Here is a 20,909-nt window from a genome sequence, read left to right as displayed (position 1 = left end):
GCCCTCACACGTCCGCTCCCCCTAAAGCGTTGTCGTACCCTCACCTGGACCCTAAACCGTCCCCGTCCCCTAACCCTAACCCTAGCCCGAACCCTAACCCTATCCCTTCCCCGAAGCCTGACCCTCACCCGTCCCCTAATCCTAACCCGTACGCTGACACTAACCCGCGCCCTCACACGTCCGCTCCCCCTAAAGCTTTGTCGTACCCTCACCTGGACCCTAAACCGTCCCCGTCCCCTAACCCTAACCCTAGCCCGAACCCTAAGCCTAACCCTTCCCCGAAGCCTGACTCTCACCCGTCCCCTAATCCTAACCCGTACGCTGACACTAACCCGTGCCCTCACACGTCCGCTCCCCCTAAAGCGTTGTCGTACCCTCACCTGGACCCTAAACCGTCCCCGTCCCCTAACCCTAACCCTAGCCCGAACCCTAAGCCTAACACTTCCCCGAAGCCTGACCCTCACCCGTCCCCTCATCCTAACCCGTACGCTGACACTAACCCGCGCCCTCACACGTCCGCTCCCCCTAAAGCGTTGTCGTACCCTCACCTGGACCCTAAACCGTCCCCGTCCCCTAACCCTAACCCTAGCCCGAACCCTAACCCTAACCCTTCCCCGAAGCCTGACCCTCACCCGTCCCCTAATCCTAACCCGTACGCTGACACTAACCCGCGCCCTCACACGTCCGCTCCCCCTAAAGCGTTGTCGTACCCTCACCTGGACCCTAAACCGTCCCCGTCCCCTAACCCTAACCCTAGCCCGAACCCTAACCCTAACCCTTCCCCGAAGCCTGACCCTCACCCGTCCCCTAATCCTAACCCGTACGCTGACACTAACCCGCGCCCTCACACGTCCGCTCCCCCTAAAGCGTTGTCGTACCCTCACCTGGACCCTAAACCGTCCCCATCCCCTAACCCTAACCGTAGCCCGAACCCTAACCCTAAACCTTCCCCGAAGCCTGACCCTCACCCGTCCCCAAATCGTAAGCCGTACGCTGACACTAACCCGCGCCCTCACACGTCCGCTCCCCCTAAAGCGTTGTCCTACCCTCACCTGGACCCTAAACCGTCCCCGTCCCCTAACCCTAACCCTAGCCCGAACCCTAACCCTAACCCTTCCACGAAGCCTGACCCTCACCCGTCCCCTAATCCTAAGCCTTACGCTGACACTAACCCGCGCCCTCACACGTCCGCTCCCCCTAAAGCGTTGTCGTACCCTCACCTGGACCCTAAACCGTCCCCATCCCCTAACCCTAACCGTAGCCCGAACCCTAACCCTAAACCTTCCCCGAAGCCTGACCCTCACCCGTCCCCAAATCGTAAGCCGTACGCTGACACTAACCCGCGCCCTCACACGTCCGCTCCCCCTAAAGCGTTGTCGTACCCTCACCTGGACCCTAAACCGTCCCCGTCCCCTAACCCTAACCCTAGCCCGAACCCTAACCCTAACCCTTCCCCGAAGCCTGACCCTCACCCGTCCCCTAATCCTAACCCGTACGCTGACACTAACCCGCGCCCTCACACGTCCGCTCCCCCTAAAGCGTTGTCGTACCCTCACCTGGACCCTAACCCGTCCCCGTCCCCTAACCCTAACCCTAGCCCGAAACCTAACCCTAAACCTTCCCCGAAGCCTGACCCTTACCCGTCCCCTAATCCTAACCCGTACGCTGACACTAACCCGCGCCCTCACACGTCCGCTCCCCCTAAAGAGTTGTCGTACCCTCACCTGGACCTTAAACCGTCCCCGTCCCCTAACCCTAACCCTAGCCCGAACCCTAACCCTAACCCTTCCCCGAAGCCTGACCCTCACCCGTCCCCTAATCCTAACCCGTACGCTTACACTAACCCGCGCCCTCACACGTCCGCTCCCCCTAAAGCGTTGTCGTACCCTCACCTGGACCCTAAACCGTCCCCGTCCCCTAACCCTAACCCTAGCCCGAACCCTAACCCTAACCCTTCCCCGAAGCCTGACCCTCACCCGTCCCCTAATCGTAACCCGTACGCTGACACTAACCCGCGCCCTCACACGTCCGCTCCCCCTAAAGCGTTGTCGTACCCTCACCTGGACCCTAAACCGTCCCCGTCCCCTAACCCTAACCCTAGCCCGAACCCTAACCCTAACCCTTCCCCGAAGCCTGACCCTCACCCGTCCCCAAATCGTAAGCCGTACGCTGACACTAACCCGCGCCCTCACACGTCCGCTCCCCCTAAAGCGTTGTCCTACCCTCACCTGGACCGTAACCCGTCCCCGTCCCCTAACCCTAACCCTAGCCCGAACCCTAACCCTAACCCTTCCCGGAAGCCTGACCCTCACCCGTCCCCTCATCCTAACCCGTACGCTGACACTAACACGCGCCCTCACACGTCCGCTCCCCCTAAAGCGTTGTCGTACCCTCACCTGGACCCTAAACCGTCCCCGTCCCCTAACCCTAACCCTAGCCCGAACCCTAACCCTAACCCTTCCCCGAAGCCTGACCCTCACCCGTCCCCTAATCCTAACCCGTACGCTGACACTAACCCGCGCCCTCACACGTCCGCTCCCCCTAAAGCGTTGTCGTACCCTCACCTGGACCCTAAACCGTCCCCGTCCCCTAACCCTAACCCTAGCCCGAACCCTAACCCTAACCCTTCCCCGAAGCCTGACACTCACCCGTCCCCTAATCCTAACCCGTACGCTTACACTAACCCGCGCCCTCACACGTCCGCTCCCCCTAAAGCGTTGTCATACCCTCACCTGGACCCTAAACTGTCCCCGTCCCCTAACCCTAACCCTAGCCCGAACCCTAACCCTAACCCTTCCCCGAAGCCTGACCCTCACCCGTCCCCTAATCCTAACCCGTACGCTGACACTAACCCGCGCCCTCACACGTCCGCTCCCCCTAAAGCGTTGTCGTACCCTCACCTGGACCCTAAACCGTCCCCGTCCCCTAACCCTAACCCTAGCCCGAAACCTAACCCTAACCCTTCCCCGAAGCCTGACCCTCACCCGTCCCCTAATCCTAACCCGTACGCTGACACTAACCCGCGCCCTCACACGTCCGCTCCCCCTAAAGCGTTGTCGTACCCTCACCTGGACCCTAAACCGTCCCCGTCCCCTAACCCTAACCCTAGCCCGAACCCTAACCCTAACCCTTCCCCGAAGCCTGACCCTCACCCGTCCCCTAATCCTAACCCGTACGCTGACACTAACCCGCGCCCTCACACGTCCGCTCCCCCTAAAGCGTTGTCGTACCCTCACCTGGACCCTAACCCGTCCCCGTCCCCTAACCCTAACCCTAGCCCGAACCCTAACCCTAACCCTTCCCCGAAGCCTGACCCTCACCCGTCCCCTAATCCTAACCCGTACGCTGACACTAACCCGCGCCCTCACACGTCCGCTCCCCCTAAAGCGTTGTCGTACCCTCACCTGGACCCTAAACCGTCCCCGTCCCCTAACCCTAACCCTAGCCCGAACCCTAACCCTAACCCTTCCCCGAAGCCTGACCCTTACCCGTCCCCTAATCCTAACCCGTAGGCTGACACTAACCCACGCCCTCACACGTCCGCTCCCCCTAAAGCGTTGTCGTACCCTCACCTGGACCCTAAACCGTCCCCGTCCCCTAACCCTAACCCTAGCCCGAACCCTAAGCCTAACCCTTCCCCGAAGCCTGACACTCACCCGTCCCCTCATCCTAAACCGTACGCTGACACTAACCCGCGCCCTCACACGTCCGCTCCCCCTAAAGCGTTGTCGTACCCTCACCTGGACCCTAAACCGTCCCCGTCCCCTAACCCTAACCCTAGCCCGAACCCTAACCCTAACCCTTCCCCGAAGCCTGACCCTCACCCGTCCCCTAATCCTAACCCGTACGCTGACACTAACCCGCGCCCTCACACGTCCGCTCCCCCTAAAGCGTTGTCGTACCCTCACCTGGACCCTAAACCATCCCCGTCCCCTAACCCTAACCCTAGCCCGAACCCTAACCCTAACCCTTCCCCGAAGCCTGACCCTCACCCGTCCCCTAATCCTAACCCGTACGCTGACACTAACCCGCGCCCTCACACGTCCGCTCCCTCTAAAGCGTTGTCCTACCCTCACCTGGACCCTAACCCGTCCCCGTCCCCTAACCCTAACCCTATCCCGAAACCTAACCCTAACCTTTCTCCGAAGCCTGACCCTCACCCGTCCCCTAATCCTAACCCGTACGCTGACACTAACCTGCGCCCTCACACGTCCGCTCCCCCTAAAGCGTTGTCGTACCCTCACCTGGACCCTAAACCATCCCCGTCCCCTAACCCTAACCCTAGCCCGAACCCTAACCCTAACCCTTCCCCGAAGCCTGACCCTCACCCGTCCCCTAATCCTAACCCGTACGCTGACACTAACCCGCGCCCTCACACGTCCGCTCCCCCTAAAGCGTTGTCGTACCCTCACCAGGACCCTAAACCGTCCCCGTCCCCTAACCCTAACCCTAGCCCGAACCCTAACCCTAACCCTTCCCCGAAGCCTGACCCTCACCCGTCCCCTAATCGTAACCCGTACGCTGACAGTAACCCGCGCCCTCACACATCCGCTCCCCCTAAAGCGTTGTCGTACCCTCACCTGGACCCTAAACCGTCCCCGTCCCCTAACCCTAACCCTAGCCCGAACCCTAACCCTAACCCTTCCCCGAAGCCTGACCCTCACCCGTCCCCAAATCGTAAGCCGTACGCTGACACTAACCCGCGCCCTCACACGTCCGCTCCCCCTAAAGCGTTGTCCTACCCTCACCTGGACCGTAACCCGTCCCCGTCCCCTAACCCTAACCCTAGCCCGAACCCTAACCCTAACCCTTCCCGGAAGCCTGACCCTCACCCGTCCCCTAATCCTAACCCGTACGCTGACACTAACACGCGCCCTCACACGTCCGCTCCCCCTAAAGCGTTGTCGTACCCTCACCTGGACCCTAAACCGTCCCCGTCCCCTAACCCTAACCCTAGCCCGAACCCTAACCCTAACCCTTCCCCGAAGCCTGACCCTCACCCGTCCCCTAATCCTAACCCGTACGCTTACACTAACCCGCGCCCTCACACGTCCGCTCCCCCTAAAGCGTTGTCGTACCCTCACCTGGACCCTAAACCGTCCCCGTCCCCTAACCCTAACCCTAGCCCGAACCCTAACCCTAACCCTTCCCCGAAGCCTGACCCTCACCCGTCCCCTAATCCTAACCCGTACGCTGACACTAACCCGCGCCCTCACACGTCCGCTCCCCCTAAAGCGTTGTCGTACCCTCACCTGGACCCTAAACTGTCCCCGTCCCCTAACCCTAACCCTAGCCCGAACCCTAACCCTAACTCTTCCCCGAAGCCTGACCCTCTCCCGTCCCCTAATCCTAACCCGTACGCTGACACTAACCCGCGCCCTCACACGTCCGCTCCCCCTAAAGCGTTGTCGTACCCTCACCTGGACCCTAAACCGTCCCCGTCCCCTAACCCTAACCCTAGCCCGAACCCTAACCCTAACCCTTCCCCGAAGCCTGACCCTCACCCGTCCCCTAATCCTAACCCGTACGCTGACACTAACCCGCGCCCTCACACGTCCGCTCCCCCTAAAGCGTTGTCGTACCCTCACCTGGACCCTAAACCGTCCCCGTCCCCTAACCCTAACCCTAGCCCGAACCCTAACCCTAAACCTTCCCCGAAGCCTGACCCTTACCCGTCCCCTAATCCTAACCCGTAGGCTGACACTAACCCACGCCCTCACACGTCCGCTCCCCCTAAAGCGTTGTCGTACCCTCACCTGGACCCTAAACCGTCCCCGTCCCCTAACCCTAACCCTAGCCCGAACCCTAAGCCTAACCCTTCCCCGAAGCCTGACCCTCACCCGTCCCCTCATCCTAACCCGTACGCTGACACTAACCCGCGCCCTCACACGTCCGCTCCCCCTAAAGCGTTGTAGTACCCTCACCTGGACCCTAAACCGTCCCCGTCCCCTAACCCTAACCCTAGCCCGAACCCTAACCCTAACCCTTCCCCGAAGCCTGACCCTCACCCGTCCCCTAATCCTAACCCGTACGCTGACACTAACCCACGCCCTCACACGTCCGCTCCCCCTCAAGCGTTGTCGTACCCTGACCTGGACCCTAAACCGTCCCCGTCCCCTAACCCTAACCCTAGCCCGAACCCTAACCCTAACCCTTCCCCGAAGACTGACCCTCACCCGTCCCCTAATCCTAACCCGTACGCTGACACTAACCCGCGCCCTCACACGTCCGCTCCCCCTAAAGCGTTGTCGTACCCTCACCTGGACCCTAAACCGTCCCCGTCCCCTAACCCTAACCCTAGCCCGAACCCTAACCCTAACCCTTCCCCGAAGCCTGACCCTCACCCGTCCCCTAATCCTAACCCGTACGCTGACACTAACCCGCGCCCTCACACGTCCGCTCCCCCTAAAGCGTTGTCGTACCCTCACCTGGACCCTAAACCGTCCCCGTCCCCTAACCCTAACCCTAGCCCGAACCCTAACCCTAAACCTTCCCCGAAGCCTAACACTTACCCGTCCCCTAATCCTAACCCGTAGGCTGACACTAACCCACGCCCTCACACGTCCGCTCCCCCTAAAGCGTTGTCGTACCCTCACCTGGACCCTAAACCGTCCCCGTCCCCTAACCCTAACCCTAGCCCGAACCCTAAGCCTAACCCTTCCCCGAAGCCTGACCCTCACCCGTCCCCTCATCCTACCCCGTACGCTGACACTAACCCGCGCCCTCACACGTCCGCTCCCCCTAAAGCGTTGTAGTACCCTCACCTGGACCCTAAACCGTCCCCGTCCCCTAACCCTAACCCTAGCCCGAACCCTAACCCTAACCCTTCCCCGAAGCCTGACCCTCACCCGTCCCCTAATCCTAACCCGTACGCTGACACTAACCCGCGCCCTCACACGTCCGCTCCCCCTCAAGCGTTGTCGTACCCTGACCTGGACCCTAAACCGTCCCCGTCCCCTAACCCTAACCCTAGCCCGAACCCTAACCCTAACCCTTCCCCGAAGCCTGACCCTCACCCGTCCCCTAATCCTAACCCGTACGCTGACACTAACCCGCGCCCTCACACATCCGCTCCCCCTAAAGCGTTGTCCTACCCTCACCTGGACCCTAAACCGTCCCCGTCCCCTAACCCTAACCCTAGCCCGAACCCTAACCCTAACCCTTCCCCGAAGCCTGACCCTCACCCGTCCCCTAATCCTAAGCCTTACGCTGACACTAACCCGCGCCCTCACACGTCCGCTCCCCCTAAAGCGTTGTCGTACCCTCACCTGGACCCTAAACCGTCCCCGTCCCCTAACCCTAACCCTAGCCCGAACCCAAACCCTAACCCTTCGCCGAAGCCTGACCCTCACACGTCCCCAAATCGTAAGCCGTACGCTGACACTAACCCGCGCCCTCACACGTCCGCTCCCCCTAAAGCGTTGTCCTACCCTCACCTGGACCGTAACCCGTCCCCGTCCCCTAACCCTAACCCTAGCCCGAACCCTAACCCTAACCCTTCCCCGAAGCCTGACCCTCACCCGTCCCCTAATCCTAACCCGTACGCTGACACTAACCCGCGCCCTCACACGTCCGCTCCCCCTAAAGCGTTGTCGTACCCTCACCTGGACCCTAAACCGTCCCCGTCCCCTAACCCTAACCCTAGCCCGAACCCTAACCCTAACCCTTCCCCGAAGCCTGACCCTCACCCGTCCCCTAATCCTAACCCGTACGCTGACACTAACCCGCGCCCTCACACGTCCGCTCCCCCTAAAGCGTTGTCGTACCCTCACCTGGACCCTATACCGTCCCCGTCCCCTAACCCTAACCCTAGCCCGAACCCTAAGCCTAACCCTTCCCCGAAGCCTGACCCTCACCCGTCCCCTAATCCTAACCCGTACGCTGACACTAACCCGCGCCCTCACACGTCCGCTCCCCCTAAAGCGTTGTCGTACCCTCACCTGGACCCTAAACCGTCCCCGTCCCCTAACCCTAACCCTAGCCCGAACCCTAACCCTAACCCTTCCCCGAAGCCTGACCCTCACCCGTCCCCTAATCCTAACCCGTACGCTGACACTAACCCGCGCCCTCACACGTCCGCTCCCCCTAAAGCGTTGTCCTACCCTCACCTGGACCCTAAACCGTCCCCGTCCCCTAACCCTAACCCTAGCCCGAACCCTAAGCCTAACCCTTCCCCGAAGCCTGACCCTCACCCGTCCCCTAATCCTAACCCGTACGCTGACACTAACCTGCGCCCTCACACGTCCGCTCCCCCTAAAGCGTAGTCGTACCCTCACCTGGACCCTAAACCGTCCCCGTCCCCTAACCCTAACCCTAGCCCGAACCCTAACCCTAACCCTTCCCCGAACCCTGACCCTCACCCGTCCCCTAATCCTAACCCGTACGCTGACACTAACCCGCGCCCTCACACGTCCACTCCCCCTAAAGCGTTGTCGTACCCTCACCTGGACCCTAAACCGTCCCCGTCCCCTAACCCTAACCCTAGCCCGAACCCTAACCCTAACCCTTCCCCGAAGCCTGACCCTCACCCGTCCCCTAATCCTAACCCGTACGCTGACACTAACCCACGCCCTCACACGTCCGCTCCCCCTAAAGCGTTGTCGTACCCTCACCTGGACCCTAACCCGTCCCCGTCCCCTAACCCTAACCCTAGCCAGAACCCTAACCCTAACACTTCCCCGAAGCCTGACCCTCACCCGTCCCCTATTCCTAACCCGTACGCTGACACTAACCCACGCCCTCACACGTCCGCTCCCCCTAAAGCGTTGTCGTACCCTCACCTGGACCCTAAACCGTCCCCGTCCCCTAACCCTAACCCTAGCCCGAACCCTAACCCTAACCCTTCCCCGAAGCCTGACACTCACCCGTCCCCTAATCCTAACCCGTACGCTGACACTAACCCGCGCCCTCACACGTCCGCTCCCCCTAAAGCGTTGTCGTACCCTCACCTGGACCCTAAACCGTCCCCGTCCCCTAACCCTAACCCTAGCCCGAACCCTAACCCTAACCCTTCCCCGAAGCCTGACACTCACCCGTCCCCTAATTCTAACCCGTACGCTGACACTAACCCGCGCCCTCACACGTCCGCTCCCCCTAAAGCGTTGTCGTACCCTCACCTGGACCATAACCCGTCCCCGTCCCCTAACCCTAACCCTAGCCCGAAACCTAACCCTAACCCTTCCCCGAAGCCTGACCCTTACACGTCCCCTAATCCTAACCGGTACGCTGACACTAACCCGCGCCCTCACTCGTCCGCTCCCCCTAAAGCGTTGTCGTACCCTCACCTGTACCCTAAACCGTCCCCGTCCCCTAACCCTAACCCTAGCCCGAACCCTAACCCTATCCCTTCCCCGAAGCCTGACCCTCACCCGTCCCCTAATCCTAACCGGTACGCTGACACTAACCCGCGCCCTCACACGTCCGCTCCCCCTAAAGCGTTGTCGTACCCTCACCTGGACCCTAAACCGTCCCCGTCCCCTAACCCTAACCCTAGCCCGAACCCTAACCCTATCCCTTCCCCGAAGCCTGACCCTCACCCGTCCCCTAATCCTAACCCGTACGCTGACACTAACCCGCGCCCTCACACGTCCGCTCCCCCTAAAGCGTTGTCGTACCCTCACCTGGACCCTAAACCGTCCCCGTCCCCTAACCCTAACCCTAGACCGAACCCTAACCCTAACCCTTCCCCGAAGCCTGACCCTCACCCGTCCCCAATCCTAACCCGTACGCTGACACTAACCCGCGCCCTCACACGTCCGCTCCCCCTAAAGCGTTGTCGTACCCTCACCTGGACCATAACCCGTCCCCGTCCCCTAACCCTAACCCTAGCCCGAAACCTAACCCGAACCCTTCCCCGAAGCTTGACCCTCACCCGTCCCCTAATCCTAACCGGTACGCTGACACTAACCCGCGCCCTCACACGTCCGCTCCCCCTAAAGCGTTGTCGTACCCTCACCTGGACCCTAAACCGTCCCCGTCCCCTAACCCTAACCCTAGCCCGAACCCTAACCCTATCCCTTCCCCGAAGCCTGACCCTCACCCGTCCCCTAATCCTAACCCGTACGCTGACACTAACCCGCGCCCTCACACGTCCGCTCCCCCTAAAGCGTTGTCGTACCCTCACCTGGACCCTAAACAGTCCCCGTCCCCTAACCCTAACCCTAGCCCGAACCCTAACCCTAAACCTTCCCCGAAGCCTGACCCTCACCCGTCCCCTAATCCTAACCCGTACGCTGACACTAACCCGCGCCCTCACACGTCCGCTCCCCCTAAAGCGTTGTCTTACCCTCACCTGGACCCTAAACCGTCCCCGTCCCCTAACCCTAACCCTAGCCCGAACCCTAACCCTAACCCTTCCCCGAAGCCTGACCCTCACCCGTCCCCTAATCCTAACCCGTATGCTGACACTAACCCGCGCCCTCACACGTCCGCTCCCCCTAAAGCGTTGTCGTACCCTCACCTGGACCCTAAACCGTCCCCGTCCCCTAACCCTAACCCTAGCCCGAACCCTAACCCTAACCCTTCCCCGAAGCCTGACCCTCACCCGTCCCCTCATCCTAACCCGTACGCTGACACTAACCCGCGCCCTCACACGTCCGCTCCCCCTAAAGCGTTGTCGTACCCTCACCTGGACCCTAAACCGTCCCCGTCCCCTAACCCTAACCCTAGCCCGAACCCTAACCCTAACCCTTCCCCGAAGCCTGACCCTCACCCGTCCACTCATCCTAAGCCGTACGCTGACACTAAGCCGCGCCCTCACACGTCCGCTCCCCCTAAAGCGTTGTCGTACCCTCACCTGGACCCTAAACCGTCCCCGTCCCCTAACCCTAACCCTAGCCCTAACCCTAACCCTATCCCTTCCCCGAAGCCTGACCCTCACCCGTCCCCTAATCCTAACCCGTACGCTGACACTAACCCGCGCCCTCACACGTCCGCTCCCCCTAAAGCGTTGTCGTACCCTCACCTGGACCTTAAACCGTCCCCGTCCCCTAACCCTAACCCTAGCCCGAACCCTAACCCTAACCCTTCCCCGAAGCCTGACCCTCACCCGTCCCCTAATTCTAACCCGTACGCTGACACTAACCCGCGCCCTCACACGTCCGCTCCCCCTAAAGCGTTGTCGTACCCTCACCTGGACCATAACCCGTCCCCGTCCCCTAACCCTAACCCTAGCCCGAAACCTAACCCTAACCCTTCCCCGAAGCCTGACCCTCACCCGTCCCCTAATCCTAACCGGTACGCTGACACTAACCCGCGCCCTCACTCGTCCGCTCCCCTTAAAGCGTTGTCGTACCCTCACCTGGACCCTAAACCGTCCCCGTCCCCTAACCCTAACCCTAGCCCGAACCCTAACCCTATCCCTTCCCCGAAGCCTGACCCTCACCCGTCCCCTAATCCTAACCGGTACGCTGACACTAACCCGCGCCCTCACACGTCCGCTCCCCCTAAAGCGTTGTCGTACCCTCACCTGGACCCTAAACCGTCCCCGTCCCCTAACCCTAACCCTAGCCCGAACCCTAACCCTAACCCTTCCCCGAAGCCTGACCCTCACCCGTCCCCTAATCCTAACCCGTACGCTGACACTAACCCGCGCCCTCACAGGTCCGCTCCCCCTAAAGCGTTGTCGTACCCTCACCTGGACCCTAAACCGTCCCCGTCCCCTAACCCTAACCCTAGCCCGAACCCTAACCCTAACCCTTCCCCGAAGCCTGACCCTCACCCGTCCCCTAATCCTAACCCGTACGCTGACACTAACCCGCGCCCTCACACGTCCGCTCCCCCTAAAGCGTTGTCGTACCCTCACCTGGACCATAACCCGTCCCCGTCCCCAAACCCTAACCCTAGCCCGAAACCTAACCCTAACCGTTCCCCGAAGCTTGACCCTCACCCGTCCCCTAATCCTAACCGGTACGCTGACACTAACCCGCACCCTCACACGTCCGCTCCCCCTAAAGCGTTGTCGTACCCTCACCTGGACCCTAAACCGTCCCCGTCCCCTAACCCTAACCCTAGCCCGAACCCTAACCCTATCCCTTCCCCGAAGCCTGACCCTCACCCGTCCCCTAATCCTAACCCGTACGCTGACACTAACCCGCGCCCTCACACGTCCGCTCCCCCTAAAGCGTTGTCGTACCCTCACCTGGACCCTAAACCGTCCCCGTCCCCTAACCCTAACCCTAGCCCGAACCCTAACCCTAACCCTTCCCCGAAGCCTGACCCTCACCCGTCCCCTAATCCTAACCCGTACGCTGACACTAACCCGCGCCCTCACACGTCCGCTCCCCCTAAAGCGTTGTCGTACCCTCACCTGGACCCTAAACCGTCCCCGTCCCCTAACCCTAACCCTAGCCCGAACCCTAACCCTAACCCTTCCCCGAAGCTTGACCCTCACCCGTCCCCTCATCCTAAGCCGTACGCTGACACTAAGCCGCGCCCTCACACGTCCGCTCCCCCTAAAGCGTTGTCGTACCCTCACCTGTACCCTAAACCGTCCCCGTCCCCTAACCCTAACCCTAGCCCTAACCCTAACCCTATCCCTTCCCCGAAGCCTGACCCTCACCCGTCCCCTAATCCTAACCCGTACGCTGACACTAACCCGCGCCCTCACACGTCCGCTCCCCCTAAAGCGTTGTCGTACCCTCACCTGGACCCTAAACCGTCCCCGTCCCCTAACCCTAACCCTAGCCCGAACCCTATCCCTAACCCTTCCCCGAAGCCTGACACTCACCCGTCCCCTAATCCTAACCCGTACGCTGACACTAACCCGCGCCCTCACACGTCCGCTCCCCCTAAAGCGTTGTCGTACACTCACCAGGACCCTAAACCGTCCCCTAACCCTAACCCTAACCCTAGCCCGAACCCTAACCCTAACCCTTCCCCGAAGCCTGACCCTCACCCGTCCCCTAATCCTAACCCGTACGCTGACACTAACCCGCGCCCTCACACGTCCGCTCCCCCTAAAGCGTTGTCGTACCCTCACCTGGACCCTAAACCGTCCCCGTCCCCTAACCCTAACCCTAGCCCGAACCCTAACCCTAACCCTTCCCCGAAGCCTGACCCTCACCCGTCCCCTAATCCTAACCCGTACGCTGACACTAACCCGCGCCCTCACACGTCCGCTCCCCCTAAAGCGTTGTCGTACCCTCACCTGGACCCTAAACTGTCCCCGTCCCCTAACCCTAACCCTAGCCCGAACCCTAAGCCTAACCCTTCCCCGAAGCCTGACCCTCACCCGTCCCCTAATCCTAACCCGTACGCTGACACTAACCCGCGCCCTCACACGTCCGCTCCCCCTAAAGCGTTGTCGTACCCTCACCTGGACCCTAAACCGTCCCCGTCCCCTAACCCTAACCCTAGCCCGAACCCTAACCCTAACCCTTCCCCGAAGCCTGACCCTCACCCGTCCCCTAATCCTAACCCATACGCTGACACTAACCCGCGCCCTCACACGTCTGCTCCCCCTAAAGCGTTGTCGTACCCTCACCTGCACCCTAAACCGTCCCCGTCCCCTAACCCTAACCCTAGCCCGAACCCTAACCCTAACCCTTCCCCGAAGCCTGACCCTCACCCGTTCCCTCATCCTAACCCGTACGCTGACACTAACCCGCGCCCTCACACGTCCACTCCCCCTAAAGCGTTGTCGTACCCTCACCTGGACCGTAAACCGTCCCCGTCCCCTAACCCTAACCCTAGCCCGAACCCTAACCCTAACCCTTCCCCGAAGCCTGACCCTCACCCGTCCCCTCATCCTAAGCCGTACGCTGACACTAACCCGCGCCCTCACACGTCCGCTCCCCCTAAAGCGTTGTCGTACCCTCACCTGGACCCTAAACCGTCCCCGTCCCCTAACCCTAACCCTAGCCCGAACCCTAACCCTATCCCTTCCCCGAAGCCTGACCCTCACCCGTCCCCTAATCCTAACCCGTACGCTGACACTAACCCGCGCCCTCACACGTCCGCTCCCCCTAAAGCGTTGTCGTACCCTCACCTGGACCCTAAACCGTCCCCGTCCCCTAACCCTAACCCTAGCCCGAACCCTAACCCTATCCCTTCCCCGAAGCCTGACCCTCACCCGTCCCCTAATCCTAACCCGTACGCTGACACTAACCCGCGCCCTCACACGTCCGCTCCCCCTAAAGCGTTGTCGTACCCTCACCTGGACCCTAAACCGTCCCCGTCCCCTAACCCTAACCCTAGCCCGAACTCTAACCCTAACCCTTCCCCGAAGCCTGACCCTCACCCGTCCCCTAATCCTAACCCGTACGCTGACACTAACCCGCGCCCTCACACGTCCGCTCCCCCTAAAGCGTTGTCGTACCCTCACCTGGACCCTAAACCGTCCCCGTCCCCTAACCCTAACCCTAGCCCGAACCCTAACCCTAACCCTTCCCCGAAGCCTGACCCTCACCCGTCCCCTAATCCTAACCCGTACGCTGACACTAACACGCGCCCTCACACGTCCGCTCCCCCTAAAGCGTTGTCGTACCCTCACCAGGACCCTAAACCGTCCCCGTCCCCTAACCCTAACCCTAGCCCGAACCCTAACCCTAACCCTTCCCCGAAGCCTGACCCTCACCCGTCCCCTAATCCTAACCCGTACGCTGACACTAACCCGCGCCCTCACACGTCCGCTCCCCCTAAAGCGTTGTCGTACCCTCACCTGGACCCTAAACCGTCCCCGTCCCCTAACCCTAACCCTAGCCCGAACCCTAACCCTAACCCTTCCCCGAAGCCTGACCCTCACCCGTCCCCTAATCCTAACCCGTACGCTGACACTAACCCGCGCCCTCACACGTCCGCTCCCCCTAAAGCGTTGTCGTACCCTCACCTGGACCCTAAACTGTCCCCGTCCCCTAACCCTAACCCTAGCCCGAACCCTAAGCCTAACCCTTCCCCGAAGCCTGACCCTCACCCGTCCCCTAATCCTAACCCGTACGCTGACACTAACCCACGCCCTCACACGTCCGCTCCCCCTAACGCGTTGTCGTACCCTCACCTGGACCCTAAACCGTCCCCGTCCCCTAACCCTAACCCTAGCCCGAACCCTAACCCTAACCCTTCCCCGAAGCCTGACCCTCACCCGTCCCGTAATCCTAACCCATACGCTGACACTAACCCGCGCCCTCACACGTGCGCTCCCCCTAAAGCGTTGTCGTACCCTCACCTGGACCCTAAACCGTCCCCGTCCCCTAACCCTAACCCTAGCCCGAACCCTAACCCTAACCCTTCCCCGAAGCCTGAACCTCACCCGTCCCCTCATCCTAACCCGTACGCTGACACTAACCCGCGCCCTCACACGTCCGCTCCCCCTAAAGCGTTGTCGTACCCTCACCTGGACCGTAAACCGTCCCCGTCCCCTAACCCTAACCCTAGCCCGAACCCTAACCCTAACCCTTCCCCGAAGCCTGACCCTCACCCGTCCCCTCATCCTAAGCCGTACGCTGACACTAACCCGCTCCCTCACACGTCCGCTCCCCCTAAAGCGTTGTCGTACCCTCACCTGGACCCTAAACCGTCCCCGTCCCCTAACCCTAACCCTAGCCCTAACCCTAACCCTATCCCTTCCCCGAAGCCTGACCCTCACCCGTCCCCTAATCCTAACCCGTACGCTGACACTAACCCGCGCCCTCACACGTCCACTCCCCCTAAAGCGTTGTCGTACCCTCACCTGGACCCTAAACCGTCCCCGTCCCCTAACCCTAACCCTAGCCCGAACCCTATCCCTAACCCTTCCCCGAAGCCTGACCCTCACCCGTCCCCTAATCCTAACCCGTACGCTGACACTAACCCGCGCCCTCACACGTCCGTTCCCCCTAAAGCGTTGTCGTACCCTCACCAGGACCCTAAACCGTCCCCGTCCCCTAACCCTAACCCTAGCCCGAACCCTAACCCTAACCCTTCCCCGAAGCCTGACCCTCACCCGTCCCCTAATCCTAACCCGTACGCTGACACTAACCCGCGCCCTCACACATCCGCTCCCCCTAAAGCGTTGTCGTACCCTCACCTGGACCCTAAACCGTCCCCGTCCCCTAACCCTAACCCTAGCCCGAACCCTAACCCTAACCCTTCCCCGAAGCCTGACCCTCACCCGTCCCCTAATCCTAACCCGTACGCTGACACTAACCCGCGCCCTCACACGTCCGCTCCCCCTAAAGCGTTGTCGTACCCTCACCTGGACCCTAAACTGTCCCCGTCCCCTAACCCTAACCCTAGCCCGAACCCTAAGCCTAACCCTTCCCCGAAGCCTGACCCTCACCCGTCCCCTAATCCTAACCCGTACGCTGACACTAACCCGCGCCCTCACACGTCCGCTTCCCCTAAAGCGTTGTCGTACCCTCACCTGGACCCTAAACCGTCCCCGTCCCCTAACCCTAACCCTAGCCCGAACCCTAAGCCTAACCCTTCCCCGAAGCCTGACTCTCACCCGTCCCCTAATCCTAACCCGTACGCTGACACTAACCCGCGCCCTCACACGTCCGCTCCCCCTAAAGCGTTGTCGTACCCTCACCTGGACCCTAAACCGTCCCCGTCCCCTAACCCTAACCCTAGGCCGAACCCTAACCCTAACCCTTCCCCGAAGCCTGACCCTCACCCGTCCCTTAATCCTAACCCGTACGCTGACACTAACCCGCGCCCTCACATGTCCGCTCCCCCTAAAGCGTTGTCCTACCCTCACCTGGACCCTAAACCGTCCCCGTCCCCTAACCCTAACCCTAGCCCGAAACCTAACCCTAACCCTTCCCCGAAGCCTGACCCTCACCCGTCCCCTAATCCTAACCCGTACGCTGACACTAACCCGCGCCCTCACACGTCCGCTCCCCCTAAAGCGTTGTCCTACACTCACCTGGACCCTAAACCGTCCCCGTCCCCTAAACCTAACCCTAGCCCGAACCCTAACCCTAACCCTTCCCCGAAGCCTGACCCTCACCCGTCCCCTAATCGTAAGCCGTACGCTGACACTAACCCGCGCCCTCACACGTCCGCTCCCCCTAAAGCGTTGTCCTACCCACACCTGGACCGTAACCCGTCCCCGTCCCCTAACCCTAACCCTAGCCCGAACCCTAACCCTAACCCTTCCCCGAAGCCTGACCCTCACCCGTCCCCTAATCCTAACCCGTACGCTGACACTAACCCGCGCCCTCACACGTCCGCTCCCCCTAAAGGGTTGTCGTACCCTCACCTGGACCATAACCCGTCCCCGTCCCCTAACCCTAACCCTAGCCCGAAACCTAACCCTAACCCTTCCCCGAAGCCTGACCCTCACCCGTCCCCTAATCCTAACCGGTACGCTGACACTAACCCGCGCCCTCACACGTCCGCTCCCCCTAAAGCGTTGTCGTACCCTCACCTGGACCCTAAACCGTCCCCGTCCCCTAACCCTAACCCTAGCCCGAACCCTAACCCTATCCCTTCCCCGAAGCCTGACCCTCACCCGTCCCCTAATCCTAACCCGTACGCTGACACTAACCCGCGCCCTCACACGTCCGCTCCCCCTAAAGCGTTGTCGTACCCTCACCTGGACCCTAAACCGTCCCCGTCCCCTATCCCTAACCCTAGCCCGAACCCTAACCCTAACCCTTCCCCGAAGCCTGACCCTCACCCGTCCCCTAATCCTAACCCGTACGCTGACACTAACCCGCGCCCTCACACGTCCGCTCCCCCTAAAGCGTTGTCGTACCCTCACCTGGACCCTAAACCGTCCCCGTCCCCTAACCCTAACCCTAGCCCGAACCCTAACCCTAACCCTTCCGCGAAGCCTGACCCTCACCCGTCCCCTAATCCTAACCCGTACGCTGACACTAACCCGCGCCCTCACACGTCCGCTCCCCCTAAAGCGTTGTCGTACCCTCACCTAGACCCTAAACCGTCCCCTTCCCGTAACCCTAACCCTAGCCCGAACCCTAACTCTAACCCTTCCCCGAAGCCTGACCCTCACCCGTCCCCTCATCCTAACCCGTACGGTGACACTAACCCACGCCCTCACACGTCCGCTCCCCCTAAAGCGTTGTCGTACCCTCACCTGGACCCTAACCCGTCCCCGTCCCCTAACCCTAACCCTAGCCCGAACCCTAACCCTAACCCTTCCCCGAAGCCTGACCCTCACCCGTCCCCTCATCCTAAGCCGTACGCTGACACTAACCCACGCCCTCACACGTCCGCTCCCCCTAAAGCGTTGTCGTACCCTCACTTGGACCCTAAACCGTCCCCGTCCCCGAACCCTAACCCTAGCCCTAACCCTAACCCTATCCCTTCCCCGAAGCCTGACCCTCACCCGTCCCCTAATCCTAACCCGTACGCTGACACTAACCCGTGCCCTCACACGTCCGCTCCCCCTAAAGCGTTGTCGTACCCTCACCTGGACCCTAAACCGTCCCCGTCCCCTAACCCTAACCCTAGCCCGAACCCTATCCCTAACACTTCCCCGAAGCCTGACCCTCACCCGTCCCCTAATCCTAACCCGTACGCTGACACTAACCCGCGCCCTCACACGTCCGCTCCCCCTAAAGCGTTGTCGTACCCTCACCAGGACCCTAAACCGTCCCCGTCCCCTAACCCTAACCCTAGCCCGAACCCTAACCCTAACCCTTCCCCGAAGCCTGACCCTCACCCGTCCCCTAATCCTAACCCATACGCTGACACTAACCCGCGCCCTCACACGTCCGCTCCCCCTAAAGCGTTGTCGTACCCTCACCTGGACCCTAAACCGTCCCCGTCCCCTAACCCTAACCCTAGCCCGAACCCTAAGCCTAACCCTTCCCCGAAGCCTGACCCTCACCCGTCCCCTAATCCTAACCCGTACGCTGACACTAACCCGTGCCCTCACACGTCCGCTCCCCCTAAAGCGTTGTCGTACCCTCACCTGGACCCTAAACCGTCCCCGTCCCCTAAACCTAACCCTAGCCCGAACCCTAAGCCTAACCCTTCCCCGAAGCCTGACCCTCACCCGTCCCCTAATCCTAACCCGTACGCTGACACTAACCCGCGCCCTCACACGTCCGCTCCCCCTAAAGCGTTGTCGTACCCTCACCTGGACCCTAAACCGTCCCCGTCCCCTAACCCTAACCCTAGGCCGAACCCTAACCCTAACCCTTCCCCGAAGCCTGACCCTCACCCGTCCCTTAATCCTAACCCGTACGCTGACACTAACCCGCGCCCTCACACGTCCGCTCCCCCTAAAGCGTTGTCCTACCCTCACCTGGACCCTAAACCGTCCCCGTCCCCTAAACCTAACCCTAGCCCGAACCCTAACCCTAACCCTTCCCCGAAGCCTGACCCTCACCCGTCCCCTAATCGTAAGCCGTACGCTGACACTAACCCGCGCCCTCACACGTCCGCTCCCCTTAAAGCGTTGTCCTACCCTCACCTGGACCGTAACCCGTCCCCGTCCCCTAACCCTAACCCTAGCCCGAACCCTAACCCTAACCCTTCCCCGAAGCCTGACCCTCACCCGTCCCCTAATCCTAACCCGTACGCTGACACTAACCCGCGCCCTCACACGTCCGCTGCCCCTAAAGCGTTGTCGTACCCTCAACTGGACCCTAACACGTCCCCGTCCCCTAACCCTAACCCTAGCCCGAACCCTAACCCTAACCCTTCCCCAAAGCCTGACCCTCACCCGTCCCCTATTCCTAACCCGTACGCTGACACTAACCCACGCCCTCACACGTCCGCTCCCCCTAAAGCGTTGTCGTACCCTCACCTGGACCCTAAACCGTCCCCGTCCCCTAACCCTAACCCTAGCCCGAACCCTAACCCTAACCCTTCCCCGAAGCCTGACACTCACCCGTCCCCTAATCCTAACCCGTACGCTGACACTAACCCGCGCCCTCACACGTCCGCTCCCCCTAAAGCGTTGTCGTACCCTCACCTGGACCCTAAACCGTCCCCGTCCCCTAACCCTAACCCTAGCCCGAACCCTAACCCTAACCCTTCCCCGAAGCCTGACCCTCACCCGTCCCCTAATCCTAACCCGTACGCTGACACTAACCCGCGCCCTCACACGTCCGCTCCCCCTAAAGCGTTGTCGTACCCTCACCTGGACCCTAAACCGTCCCCGTCCCCTAACCCTAACCCTAGCCCGAACCCTAACCCTAACCCTTCCGCGAAGCCTGACCCTCACCCGTCCCCTAATCCTAACCCGTACGCTGACACTAACCCGCGCCCTCACACGTCCGCTCCCCCTAAAGCGTTGTCGTACCCTCACCAGGACCCTAAACCGTCCCCGTCCCCTAACCCTAACCCTAGCCCGAACCCTAACCCTAACCCTTCCCCGAAGCCTGACCCTCACCCGTCCCCTAATCCTAACCCATACGCTGACACTAACCCGCGCCCTCACACGTCCGCTCCCCCTAAAGCGTTGTCGTACCCTCACCTGGACCCTAAACCGTCCCCGTCCCCTAACCCTAACCCTAGCCCGAACCCTAAGCCTAACCCTTCCCCGAAGCCTGACCCTCACCCGTCCCCTAATCCTAACCCGTACGCTGACACTAACCCGTGCCCTCACACGTCCGCTCCCCCTAAAGCGTTGTCGTACCCTCACCTGGACCCTAAACCGTCCCCGTCCCCTAAACCTAACCCTAGCCCGAACCCTAAGCCTAACCCTTCCCCGAAGCCTGACCCTCACCCGTCCCCTAATCCTAACCCGTACGCTGACACTAACCCGCGCCCTCACACGTCCGCTCCCCCTAAAGCGTTGTCGTACCCTCACCTGGACCCTAAACCGTCCCCGTCCCCTAACCCTAACCCTAGGCCGAACCCTAACCCTAACCCTTCCCCGAAGCCTGACCCTCACCCGTCCCTTAATCCTAACCCGTACGCTGACACTAACCCGCGCCCTCACACGTCCGCTCCCCCTAAAGCGTTGTCCTACCCTCACCTGGACCCTAAACCGTCCCCGTCCCCTAAACCTA

This window comes from Pseudorca crassidens, chromosome X (assembly GCF_039906515.1).
Source record: "Pseudorca crassidens isolate mPseCra1 chromosome X, mPseCra1.hap1, whole genome shotgun sequence".
In the NCBI taxonomy this organism is placed as follows: Eukaryota; Metazoa; Chordata; class Mammalia; order Artiodactyla; family Delphinidae; genus Pseudorca; species Pseudorca crassidens.
Note: the sequence above shows the minus strand (reverse complement) of the source record.